Source organism: Stegodyphus dumicola, chromosome 5 (genome assembly GCF_044657685.1).
Source record: "Stegodyphus dumicola isolate Sdum_Otavi_A_Nest chromosome 5, ASM4465768v1".
Classification (NCBI taxonomy): domain Eukaryota; kingdom Metazoa; phylum Arthropoda; class Arachnida; order Araneae; family Eresidae; genus Stegodyphus; species Stegodyphus dumicola.
This window is the reverse complement of record NC_140772.1, coordinates 122,863,598-122,878,533: the sequence shown is the minus strand read 5'-3', so window position 1 is coordinate 122,878,533 and position 14,936 is coordinate 122,863,598. Positions and strand designations below refer to the sequence as shown.

The 14,936-nt window shown below is 32.9% G+C and overlaps 1 protein-coding gene across 1 annotated transcript in view; it reads left to right on the top strand.

Moving 5' to 3' along the window:
• LOC146997217 (uncharacterized) overlaps positions 1-14,936 on the top strand; it is a 440,254-nt gene that overhangs the window by 11,596 nt on the left and 413,722 nt on the right. The window contains exon 2 of the mRNA XM_085817011.1: positions 13,738-13,800. The gene's annotated coding sequence lies outside the window, so the exon portion shown is untranslated. The remainder of the gene's footprint in view (positions 1-13,737; positions 13,801-14,936) is intronic.

Genomic DNA, 14,936 nt, shown 5'->3' with positions numbered 1-14,936 from the left:
ATATTTAAAGAAATTAAATAATGAAGAAGCTGCATGAATGTATGCATGTTTCTAGCACTGTGAAGAAAGTACGGTACCTACGGTCATCCAATTTTTAATAACGTAATCCTCCACCCGAACATGAGCACCTGGACCCACGAATTTCGAATTTTTTCCATATTTTGGAAAATTTTAAGGAATTTTTGATTAACAAACTCAACGATTTTAAAGCCAGTAGTGGCAACACCGTACAGAAAAAAAGTGTTTTTATCTCCTGCGCGCGACACTGTCTACAGATGTTCTGTTTTTAAACATTTTGCGATATTGCTGTTGAATTGAATATTATGTGGCCTGAGTGTGAACACACAAAACGTTAAAAGACGCAGTTTTGAATGTCATATAAAATCTGAAAACTTTCAGAATTTTTTTAAAATTTTACTTACTTATTTGTTTATGTATTTTTCAAAATTGGTTTCACGCTGATTTCCTTCAAATGTTAGGTTAGGTTATTTGGCCAAGCACATTGGCCAAATAACGTAGGTTTGATTTCGTGGAGTAATTTCTAAGGAAAACTGATTGCATAGTAAAAATCACAAAAGCCAACGCAGTAGTCAACAGTTTTAACTACTCGGGTACAGTGGAGCCAGATTTGCTTCTAAAGAATTTGGAATTTAGTGACAGAATATTACAGCCATGCGCCAAAAAATGGATAATGATCCAATTCCAGATGAAAAAAAAAATCATATTTTCTTGAAAGGAAAATCATGCAAACTGTCATTCTGTCAACCAAGAGTTTGAATCCCCCCCCTGTTAATCAGAAATTGTAAAATACAGTAAATGCCCCTTAATGTTATCATTTGGATATTGTTATCGAACTGCAGAAATTCCTCTAATTTGTATATGAAAACATGAAAAATACATCACTCATTGCGATTAACAGTTCGGTTAATACGATCCAAATATTACAAATACATTTTTTAAACAAAGGTTTCTTTTAAAGTTTAATATGGTTTATCAGTTTGAGTTTATGTATAAACATGGCTCAAGTGGAATAGCGACACATTTTACAGGATATTAGATGAATTATGCGTTTAGACTAACGTATTTCGTCCATTTTACGCCTATTTATTTCGTTTTTTCATAGTTGCCGGTTTTTCCCGGTTGCATATTTCCGAATTCTATCCCACCCCCTTTTCGAATTCAAATAAAATCGTGACTGTTTCGTATCATTTAAGTCGTTATTGTATTTTTCTCCATGGATAATTGATGTCATTTTTATTGCCGAAAAGGAAGATTGAGCGATTCTCCAATTGTATGAGGTTTTAGATTTTTCGTAATTAAATATGAAATTTGTAAGGATGCCGATGAAACCTCAGGAACTGTTGTATATTTTCTCAAAAATACATTTTGATATTTCACGCTGTTAGTTAATTTCTTAAAAATTAATCAGATTTATTTACTAAATCGTTATGTTTAGTTTCCAAATATAGTTTTAATTTAACAGGTTTCATGCATTGATTTTTCATTGCATTTAACACACAACGGATATTCATTTTCCACTGATAATGCAACATGTAAAACAGTATCTAATAAACTCTTCTTGATATTTACTTGATTTCTTATTAGAAGTAGAAAGAAAAATGTTTATTAGATGTCTGACCATCATTCCCATTTTCACTCTTGCCGATTTAATCCCAGTATACGTTACACACGGGATTGGGTGAATTTTGCGACATTATTATAAGCAGTAAACGGGTCATTTTGGTGTTGGCGAAAATTTTCAAACTCGCGCCAAGACCATACCGCGTTCTAGGATTGTACCCTCTTTGTGTAGCCATTTATCCATCGAACAAAACTGGAATTTTTTTTTTTTTTTTTTTTTTTTTTATCATCCTTCAAGCACGCAATTGAATTTTCCAATACTTCGAAAATGTTATATGCTTGCTTGACAACAAATTTGGTTAGAAATAGGGAACACAAGTGTGTAAACTATGCATATTACAATTATCGCTGCGCGCTTTGAAATTCGATTCTCGAATTGTTCAAGCATAACGCCTGGATCAAGGGGAAAACAATACGATCAAAATTAATATATGGAAATGATTAATTTAAAATTCCTAGTAAATGTTAAACATCCAAAATTCTTTTCATATGCCGTTATATTTTTTGTTGTCAAATAAATTTTTTTTGAATTTAGCGACCCCCCAAAATTTCTTCGCGACTTGCGTACCATTGCCATAATAACGCTTTGTATTCATGTAAACCTGATTAATTCTGAAGTGGTTTAAATTCTGTCAGAAACAGTACAAGTGATCTATTTTTCAATTGCATTTGGAAAAAATGATTTCAGACTTGTTTTCAACTGCATGTAACAGAGTATTATCAGAATTACGGGAAAGTGCGACTGTGAAAATGGATAAACATCAGCTGTCCAATGTGAAAAATAATGTTATCATTTGGATATTGTTATCGAATTGCAGAACGCCCTTCAGTTTGTATACGAAAACATGGAAAATACATCGCTTATTGTGATCAACAGTTCGGTTAATACGATCCAAATATTACAAATACATTTTTTTAAACAAGGTTTCTTTTAAATTTTAATATGGTATATCAATAGAGTTTATGGATGGACATGGGTCAAGTGGAATAGCGACACATTCTACAGGATATTAGATGAATATGCGTTTAGACTAACATATAATATAACATCTTTCATATATTCCAAAACGAAAAAAGACTTTCGGCCCGCCGCGTATTTAGAGTGCCCCCCATGCCGCACAGACACTATACATTTACAAACATCCATGCAGTCTCCGGGATTCGAGCGCGAGCCTTTCGGTACGGTACTCAGAGTCACTAATCACTATCCCGGTTGGAAAAATGTGATCACATTTAATGGAGTCTTGGTGTATCACGATGGAACGGTGTTTGGACACAACAGGGTGCCCAGGCACAGTCGCCTTAACCCTTCTACAACAAGTAAAAGATTCCTAAATAGTGCACGAAATAACTAGAGCAACGCATATAATTTATATGTATATTTGTATCTAATTTAATTCTTGCTTTTAATTTATTCCTTTTACAATTGAAATTTTGTTATTCATGATTTAATTCCAGTCCCCGTTAAACATTTTTAACAATTTTCATTCAAGTTGCTTAAAAACATCTTTCGAAATAGAACTTACTAAGTATGGATTCACTCTTTTCAGATAAATCTACTATAATTAATCTTAGAAGATAAATATAATCAATATTATTTAGTAAATAAATTATATATATATATATATATATATATATATATATATGGATATGGTATGTGTGTGTGTGTGAGAGAGAGAACACGTTTTAATTCTAGTTTGCAGTACATACGGGATTCGGCGGCATTATGATGAGCAGTAAACGTGTCATTTTGGTGTTGGCGACGATTTTTAAAGTCGCGTCAAATGCTGTTCCGTATACTAGGATTTTACCTAGAACAGGGTTTCTTAAACTGTAGGTCACGACTCCCGTGTTGGTCGCGGGACATGCAGTAGGATGTTGCCAAAATTTTAGCAGTTTTGATATTTCTTTAACTTAATATAATAATTTTACAGTTATCAAATATTTTTACACAATGTATCTGAAAATAAAAAAAGCTAGACAATACAGACAAAGGGAAAAACAAAAACGTTTCGACGCATTCTTTTTATAATATAAACGTTCATTTTCCTTGCTTTGCACGTGAAGCTGTCATTTCGTTTGTTACATATTTAAAAATTTCACATCGTTCTATGTCTTAAAATTAGAAATTAAAGGGAATGACCTGAAACTGCAATAGTATATTACAGTACAAGTGAAAAAAATTGAGAGTTTCACTCATGAGTGTGTCTTATTTGCGCAATACTTATGGAGTCCCACAAAATTTGTGTAAATATTACGGGGTCCTGAGGTTTAAATGAAAGTTTATTGCAAGGTGGTAGTAGAAAGTTTTCCCTGCCATTTATATAACCGTACTTGCTAGAATAAGATATTCCGCCTCTCCCGAGTAGCTAGTCAAATTATTTCGTTTGTCTAAAACTGAAGTGAAACTCATTTCAATTTAAATCTGACAGTTTTCGGAAGCGAAGTGTTTGTTTTAGACTAAAAAAATCACCAGCATTAATTGAAATGGTAACAAAGGATTCGAATTTGCAATGACCAATGCCTTTATCCCCACATCATCAAAGAATTATTTTTATCGCCAAAAAGAGGGTTCCGCAAAGAGGTAAAATTTAGTGCCAAATGTTAAATTTAACAAGAGTAACTGCCTTCTACAGTGAAAAAAAGGTAAAAACACTGAAGGACTTAATTTAGTAAATTTTTTTGTGTCAAAAAAGGGCCAGAATCAATTTTGTGAGGGGTTACATCATGAATTTTGACAAGCATTGACGTTTCCTTGATCAGTGGTTGTTAACAAGAGCAGAGTGAAAACGCTCGAACTTTATGTCGCCAAGTGCTTCGGGTCTGGGAGGGGGCCGAAATTTACAATTAGCAAACGGTGCAAATCCATCCAATGAAATTTTAGTGTAATTTTTAACTGATTTTTCTGATTGGCTAGAAAGGGCACATGGCCGTTCGCCACTGACTTCGCGACGAAGTGCAAAAGCTTTACGGCTCATGAAATCGTGACCTCTCGATATGGCTCGTACTAAGCAGACTCCCCGTAGCGAAGCGGTTCCACCGGATAAAGGTATGGATCCTGTTGCGGACACCTCGAATACGACGGCCACTGATATGGACCAGGACAATGCTGGTCACGTTCTTACGGAGCTGGAAATTGCTACACTCCGACAAGAAATCGTTGAAGTAGAAAGGAGCATTACTAGCTATTACGGAACCATCCGGTACTTATCGGCCAACAGACCAGTCACGGACACGGACTATCATTCGGACATTCTGAAAAAGGAGATAGAAAAGAAGAAGACTCTGCTGGATCAGCTGAGGGGTAAGTTGAATATTGCTCTTTCCCATGCAAGCATTACACAGCCAATCACACAACAGAAACGCAAACCACGTGATAATTCAGACAGTGACGACGACACGGAAGGATTCAAAAAACCACACAAAACTGCTAAGGTACCCGTAAATGTTGCACCCAACAGTATACCCACCCAAAACAGCTACACAGCACTCTCGCAACCTGACACTCATTCCACCCAACCCACAACACAAATTAACAGCTCGCAAACACCAGATACAAGACTTCCCCAATATAGCACACCTACACCAATTATGGTTAAGCCGATAGATGGCGCCACACACAACCAGTACATCAAGAAACTCACTACACTGACTAATGCTACATTTTACGCCAAAATAAGTGGAGAATACCTCAAGTTACTACCATCAACAACAGATGATCACAGACAACTCACCACAGACTTACAAAAACATAACATCGAACATTATATCATTACACCCAAGCACAAACGCCCAATTAAAGTAGTTATCCGAGGCTTACCCATTACCACTGACACACATGAAATTTCCACGGAACTCACACACCTCGGATACAATGTACACAAAGTAGTACAACTCACAAGATTCAAAACCAAACAACCCATGCCACTATTTCAGATACAACTCATGCCAACACCAAACATCGACAAAATCTACAGTGAAACACACCTAGGTATGTTCATTATCACAATCGAAAAATACATCAACAAAAACATTACACCACAATGCCACAACTGCCAACGTTTTAATCACTCATCAGACAATTGTTTCTTCTTACCTAGGTGTGTTAAATGCGCACAACAACATAAAACAACAGACTGCCCAACACAAGGTAAATTAGATAACCCCACATGCGCAAACTGCCAAAAAAATCATCCAGCTTCATTCCGCGGTTGCGAGAAATTCCCCAAAAACAGAAACCTAAATAAATCACCCAATCACACTTTTACACCAAGCAATAGCACCCCAAACCTTACACAAGGGAGAACATATGCACAAGTTACTTCCAACAATACACAAGACATTAGAAATCAGACTACCAACACTACATCCAACGCGAACATTTTCACCGACATTCTATCTACACTAAAAGAACTCAATAATACTTTCGGCTACAATAACATATTTAAATTCTTCTCTACTCTCAAAAATAGCTTACACCAATTAAAAGCCGCAGACACACCCATGGAGAAACTATTAATTCTTTTTACTATTTGTGAGGAAGCTAACATCTTTAACTAATTAATTATAAAAAAAAAAAAAAAAAAAACTCTTAAATTATATCTTTGATCTGTGAACATAACACACTTGCTTGCATGAGACCCCTCAGCTCTATTTCCAAATTCCAACTTTTTCTCCCATTGGACACTTTCACCCACCTGACCTGAAGATTTCAAGATCTCCCCGCCCACCGACGCCGCCTTCTATACCTCAGCGCAGCGACTTTCAACCTAGGAGTTAGCCTCTGAATACTTCTCCCCAAGTGCAGGTATCTTCAAATCATCTTTCTGCTGGACTATCATTGCTTACCATCCACATTGCTTATCGACATGCCATCATCACTCTGCCGAACAACACTTATGCCCATAATGTTCGAAAAGAGACGCAACTTCGATCGGGATAGGACCCTTCCGTCCAGGCGCCCGTTGAAAGGAACCTGCCGGTTCAAGGATGATACTAAGGCTATACTAAGGTTTAGAGGAGCCTTAGCTCATACTAGACTTTAACTTTGTTGGATCTAGGTGCTATTCTTGCGATTATAAATTCTCTATATATTTTTCATTGTCTAATTTGATCTAATTTTCTAATTCTTTTTAAGATCTTTAATAGCTTTCTGTTTGATATATTTTTTGTATAATTTTCTAATTCTTTTTAAGATATTTAATCTTAAATATCTTTGTATTTTTGATTTTTTTTAATATAATTTTCTAATTCTTTTTAAGAATCTTTAATATTTTTTATAAATTTTCTAATTCCTTTTTCAGATATTTTATCTTTGTATTTGATATATTTTTTTATATAATTTTCTAATTCTTTTTCAGATATTTAAGCTTTAATATCTTCGTACATAAATATTTATTCTAACCTTACTAACATTTGTATATAATATCTTTGTATATAAATACTAATTTTTCTTACTAACTATTAACATTTGTATATAATATTTTTGTAAATAATCTTTGTAATAAATACTTTTTCTTGCCATTAAAATTTTTGTATTGTAGTATATATATTGTAATTTACTTGTGTAATAAAAATAAAAATTTCTGAAATGGAGTCCGAGCCTTTCAGCTCCAGGTAATGTATATTTGCGTATTTATATTGTTTTATTTATTTTTTTAGCACTTCACTCGGTTTGTCGGTACTACCAATGTCCCGGTTAAATCTTTGTTGATGAAAATTAAATTATCTGCATTAAGTTTTTCATAATAAACTGTAGTTAAATTCTTTTAATGTATTGCATCAGTCTATTCTATTGGTTATCTATTTAATTAAGTGTTAATATTTGTGTTTAATTTTTTACATCAGTAATTGTTACTTAACGAAAGTTCATCCACTCATTAGTATGTACATGATTATTAATTTTATTTTCATCGTATTTAAAAGTACAGTTGGCGTCGTTTGATTTGCGTAACGTTTGTCTAGAGCTATTTTGTTAACTATATATATCGTTGAGCATAGCAGCAGAATTCAATTAATTTACTATAAATATAACTATAAACGGATAAATCGATGCTTTCACAGTATATTAGGAAAAGGAAACAATTGGTTTAATCCTATTTATTCTCTGTTTGAAACAACGCAGCAAATATAAAATTAGGGTGTGAAGTGCAGAATCGCCCACTTATTTGGCGCTTTTTACAAGAGTAAGAAAAACTGGATTTTTGTCAATTTCCTTTGACTTTTTTACATCAATGTGTACTTGAACAAAGGAAGATGCACATTGCCGATATTGTGCAATTCTCTGATGTTTTTTTTAAGTGAAAATACGTCGATGTGTTACCGGATAGGGTAAATCATCTTTATATGTCACAAATTATACAAATTTACACAAATTTCATTTACATGATCAGCGCAAACTGATGCAAAACGGTGATATACAATCTTTTCGAAATTTGAAAACTGAGATTTTAGTTGGAAAATGAGCTAGACAAGTTAAGGTACTGCTAAAATGCAGCTTTGTATTAACAAAACACAGAATCACAATGAACAGTATTTCGATAGACTTGCTTTCGATCGAATTTCGGATCCTTTAAATTCGGTGATATCGGAAAAGCTGTGATAGAAGTGGCGGTACGCCTCAATGCCGTATAGGCTATCTATTTTGTCCGGAAAAGGTCTAATATTTTTTGCCGATTTGAATATTTTTTTTAAAGTTTGTTCAGCATATTGTGAATTTCAGAAATGTTGCATGAGTATATGAACACAAGATTCATGTAATGAGAAGTGCAGTGCATATGGATTGCTTTTGAAGCAAAAGCTTTAATCTGAGCTCCAATTCCCTTTTTTAATCACGTTACCTGCTCCATCATAACTCATAGCTAATGTTGCTACCATCTAACCCGGATTTTGAAATTATTGAGATTATAGAATTATTATTGAGTGGACCTGTAATCTTAGCTAGTCTGAGAAAATGTAGGATGTCTTTCTTATCTAATATTTTTTGACTGTTCACAAATCATCTTGTACACCATCATAAAGTTTCCTTATTATTTGAAGTGACTTCATCAGTTATAATGGAATAAAAGTGAGCAATGGTATTGCTGTATGGGAAAAAAATTTCTTTACCTCTAGCACGCAAGGCTATTGGAAATTTTGAAGACAGGCCTTTTTTAAATATTTTTTTTTATATAGCTGTTTACTTGAATTTTATGTGATTTATGTACGAAGAACAGGCTATTTGAGAATTAAAGGTAACACACAAAACATTAAAAGAATTCCCTTTGGGTGTAATATAAAATTTGAAATCTTTCAGCTTTTATTTTAATATTTTTAATTTTATATTTTTTTCTAAAGCACAGATGTGAATTACCCCAGAAGGGCTATTAGTTTCAAAATGGCATTTTGTGTCAAATCACTTTAAATGTCGGAAGCACTTTTCTAATTGTTGTCACCAAATATTATCACCCTGTATCATATTTCATGAAACTAAATAATGATAATTTGCATGAACATATGTATGTTTACGCATTGTTGAAAAACAATGTTGCCTATAGTCATTAAATTTTGGATAACATAGTCCTCCACCCGAACATATAGGCACTTGGAAGCCTGAATTTGGAATTAACATATTTTATTATCTATTTTATACTTTGTAGAAATTTAACAAATTTTTGATTAAAAATCATAGTTTTAAAGTGAGCAGTGTAATTATTTTACATTTTGTAAAAATTTAACTAATTTTATATTGTAAACTGAAATTTAATAAAAGTAGTTAAATAAGAAATTAAAAGATCCAACTCAGTAAGTCAGAGCCGGAACAGCTAATGAAGGTTATGAGACTGTGATATTACTTTTGGTTTTGTGAAACGAAGGATTACTAGGATACTTTCAGATTGAAGTTCTGTAGAAACAAAAGTTTAAGTACCCTCCCCCTTTCTGAAGCTCTTTATTTGTTTATTGACTTTTGCTTATTAAAATGTCACTAAAGGAGATATGAGCAGAAAAACGTACATTCGGAGTTGCGATTCGTATGTTACGCTGTAAGAAAGAAACGTAGTGCCAGAGTGTCACTATGGTAAATAAATGTATTGAAAGTAAAAGTGTTATTTTCTGTAATGTGTGTGGTGTTATTTTATTGTGATATATAGCTATTCATGAGAAATAGAATAATTCAATTCAAGTGTGTTTGGTGAATTGAATTATTCTATTTCTCGTCAATAGCTATATATCGCAATAAAATAACACCACACACACATTACAGAAAATAACACTTTTACTTTCAATACATTTATTTTCCATGGCGACAGTCTAGTGCTAGCTTTCTTTCTTACAGAGTAACATATGATTCGCAACTCCGAATGTGTACATCAAGAATCAAGTTTATCGAAAATATATTTCAGCGGCGATTCTAGTGGCGCATGCGCTATTAGACAAGATTCTGCTCTGTCGCCAAGTATTTCTCAGCTAATACAAAACAAAGCCACTGTACTGAAGATAACACAGTTCAGTGAAAGAGTCTCTAAATGTCAATTACATTTAATGTTGCTGACGCAGACTCATTTTGCGTAGGATGCATATTCATAAATCGTTTCAGATGAACATACACTTGTTCGTGGTGATTAGAGAACCTTTCTTCTAGTAATGAAAAGGCTAATTTATAATTAGAGTCAACTATGGATATTGACTGAACAATACGATTAGCATCTCCTCTTAGCGCAGATTTTAAGTTCTGTAATTTGACCACATCTGTTAAATTAGGATTTGAATCAACACTGGCTAAAAAATATCTTTAAGTGAAAGCTACTCGTGTAAGTTACCCGAAAACGTTGGCAAAATAATTTTGGATAATTTAACATTGACCTAAGCATTCGTGAAAACCAAAGGTTCCTATTCAATTTCTTTGGAAAGCTTAGCTAATTTACGATTTAATTCGACTTCTACATCTAAGACAATATCGTCAATCTCTTCTTTCTCTTTTACATAAGCATCAATACAATCAAAAGTCTTTAATCCGGACTTGTCATGACTTCAGCGATTCCAGATTATCGGTTTTCCCGGATTATAGATCATCAGTTTAAATCTGGTAAAATGGCATGCATAAATTATAAAATTAAAAATATAAAACCGTAATTTATGAAATAAAGAGCAATTATGATCTAAAGGGTATCAAAATTTACAAAAAAATCTTAATATTTATTTGCTTACTTTATTAAACATTTCTTTCAACCCGCGCATGCGTAAAGCATACATTATGCATAGAAATTAGAAAATTGCAACCAGAAAACTATTTGATGTGTATTCGTGATATTTATAATGACGAGGAATTTGATTTAAATCATATCAAAGAGGGAGCAAATTGAGATGAAATACTACATTTAATAACGAATTATAAGCCGATTAAAATAAAAACATCTGCCATGAAGATGAGGATAGTGCTGAGAGATCAATTTCCAGTTCATTGCACGCCGTGACGTCCCCCCCCACAGAGCAGCTTGAAATTGATAAACAGATTTTGGAATGGTTAGAGAAACAAAGGATATGCCTTTATCCATTTTTTGCAGCAATTCCACTTTTTGTTTGATGGACATCGAAACATGCTTTCCCTTTGTAGATTCTTTGCAGCTCCAGTATCGGAAATTGTGTTTGACATAATCGAAAGTTCCAACTTACTTTTATTAAATTGCTCTAATAGTCTAAAAGAAAATAATAAGCCGTATCCAATTAGAAGATTAAGGAACAACGCAATCTGCAACATTAACTGAAATAGATAATTTTAGCTTAGCTTATACCGTCCGTTATACATTAAACGCGCATGCGTAAACGTATTATGCATATGCGTAAACGCATGCGCGGAAAATTTGTAGCTTTGAGGTCCGGATTATAGATCATTCCGGATTATGGATGTCCGGATTAAAGACTTTTGACTGCACTTTCTTCAATACATAACCCGAACAAAGAATCGAAATTGGAATTTATCTTTGTCTCGAACACTTTAAACTTATTCTTCAGCACTTCCAAATCACTTCTTTGGATATTTTTGTCGGCAACGTTTTGTTTTAACTTTGTTTTCAATGTATGTTTTTTCGCTGATATCTCCTTTAGTGACCTTTTAATTACCAAAAGTCAATAAACAAATAAAGAGCTTCAGAAAGAGGGATGGTACTTACTTTTTTGTTTCTACAGAACTTCAATCTGAAAGTATCCTATGTAATTCTTCATTTCACAAAACCGAAAGTAATATCACAGTCTCATAAACTTCATTAGCTGTTCCGGCTCTGACCGCCTAAACAATTAATTAAACAACGTTGAACAATTTAATTAATTGTAACAAATTGCCTCAGGCTCTTTTATAAGTATTAGTTTATGTTTTATAAAAATTTAGCAAATTTTTGATTAAGAAACATATTTTTAAGGCAAGCAGTGTAATTAATAAAACATTTGTATTTTAAGTGTGCAAGACAGTCTGTCTGAAATTGTAGCTTTTAAATACTTTTAGTCCAAAGTAGCATTAGCCCAAACATCTAATGATTGTCTGTAAATGAAAAAAATTGCCCGTTTGGACCTAATTTTTATCCTATAAAATCTGAGATTGTTTTCATTATTTATTTGAGGGGTACTGAACCCAAGGTTTGCCTAACTTTTCAACCACAAGGTTTGTGCTTACATTATTTTCTTATTTTTTATAAAAAGTTTTAGAAAAGTATTTAAAATAAATGGATCTTATATCGAGTTAAAGAAAGTGCTTACAGATTGTATTTTTTAAATAAGCTAATTATCTTTAAGATAAATGCTATTATTTTTTTTATGATGACAATAATAGGAAAATAAGGGGAATAAAGTCTCCTGAATATTTCTTTTTGCAGAGTTATTTATATTAAAATAAATTTCATAATCCTTAATTTTATTTGCATGAATTTCACATATTTCATAAAAAAACAGATGCATATTTGTATCCTATAAAATAATTTGTTAAAATTCTACAGGATATTTGAGTGGGCTTCCCAGACACTGTTATTTCATAAAATAACAAGCAAATATTTATATTGTATACATCAATGCCTTTAAAGATTACGTTATTTCATGTAATTGTAAGATACCTGTTTAAGTATTTATTCCATGCTAAAAGAAATTATTTGTAAATTAGGTGATATTAATTTCTTTAAAAGTAATTCATGGGTTCAGTGCAAATTGCATTTTATTTTATAAGAGAAATTTCGTTTCACAAACTTTTTGCATACACAAAGCTTTCGGTCGAAGGCTTCTTAGTATTTTTCGGTTTCGGCACGAAAATCGCCTACAGGTCGGCAGATAGTGTGGCTGGATACGAGGTTTTTATTTATGAACCTCGCGCTGTAACATCTTTCTCTATTGATTGCTATTTCCCTACTGCCAGTTGCCGCATTCATTCGAAACCATTTCGTATTTATCAAAATCTGACAAGAATATTCTGCGTGTCGTGATTTGGAAAGCCATCTTTCAATACGAAATAATCCGTAGATACACCTAGAAGATTAAAGGTGCCATTTAGTTGTTGAGTTATCGATGAAATGGTTTCATTTCATGGTTCTTGGACTATAGTTTAAGCCTAATTTTCTATCACGAATGAGGCCCACCAGCGGCCGAGCGGTGGAGTCGCCGAACGCTGGTAGTCGTTCCAAGGTTTGAATCCCAGGAACGGGCTGGGCGTTTTCGTGGTTTTCCCCATGTGTAACGTGTATACGAGCCAGTTTCCCTTAGAAAGTGCTCCACAAAGGCACAGGCAGATAGCCCTTGAGGCTTTGTCATAATCACACACAGTCATGAATGATGCCTTTTCTTTTTCAAAATTTTATTGCAAATTTTTCATCTCTGGCAATTTCTAAATAGATAGATTCGATGCACTTTTAAAAAGTTTAAAAAGTATACCAGTATTTCAGTGGTAAATTAAAATTTAGAGCTATCTAAATTTATGTGCAGTCATAATTCACTTGCATTTAGAAGTATCTAAATTTATGTGATGTCAGTTTATGATTTAAATGGATGTGTGTGCCAAGTTTGATGCTTTTATGCATGTACTGTCACTGTGGTTTATTATGGTCTCGGTAATAAAATTGTACCTATTTTTGTTTATTATAGGAATGCGAAGCGCCCAAGAAGAGGATGTGAGCAAACAAGCCCTGTGGATGTGGAGGCTGAGAGGTAAGATACCAATTTTTTCTCTTGGCTTCTTTTTTTTGTTATTGTTGCTTCTTTGTCTTTGAGTATGGTAGTAAAGTCATGCTGCGATAATGATGTTAATGTCACACTGCGACTTTTGTATAACTTCACAAAGTGACATAAATTTAATTGCTTTAAAGCAGCGGTTCTCAACCTTTTGACTAACACATACCATCTAAACAAAAATTTAAAAACCTTAGTACAACCAGTATAATTATTGTACATTTTATAATACTTATTCAGTTTCTCAATATAAATAGAAAAAATAAATGTTTTGCCATTTGCACAAGCTATTGGCTATCTGTATTAAATAGGCACACATAAAAAATATTAATTAAGAATTGGTTACCATTTTAATTATCAAAATTTAAGTTATATACTTAAATTTAGTGTAAAATTTGGGCCTGTTTAAGAGAGATCAATTTCTTTGTCTGGCCTTATTTCACTTAGCTTTAAGTGTGATCCACTTTTAATTTTATTCTGTATTTATTTTTCAAATAAAACATGGAAGAAAATCCTTGTTCACACAAATAGGTTGTGCAAAAAGGCAATAAAAATTTAGCTTTATTTGAAATGCCTTTAAATTCTTTCTTTCGGTGTAGCCAAAAGTTGTTATTTATGAAATCTTCAGTGGAAGTGCAATCACAGGAATTTTCTAACAATTGTTCTTTTTTTCTTCATAGAATTTTTGAACTTTGTTTCTTTGCCTACCACCTATTTTTTATCTTGTGTACCACCTGTTGAGAATTGCTGCTTTAAAGATCTGTGTGGGTGTCGCACAGTGTTACATTAGTTTAATCAGTATAATGTCGCAATAGCAGTATTTCAGACATCTCCTCCAGTAAAACTGATAACAGCAGAAAAGCGTTTTATTGATCCAGTAAGAAGTTACTCTTCCAGTTATTAAAATCTTACTGGAATCTTTGGAATTTTTTAATTATTGAATATAGTCATCACAATCATATCAGATTTCCTCAGTGATTATTGTTATATCTCATTGTATTGAAATTATATAACAGATGCGTTTATGATTCATTTACATTTTTATGTAAAACTTTGCTCTCATAAATTGCTATAAAACTATATGCTCATAGTTTTTGTGTATCACTTTTGTGTAC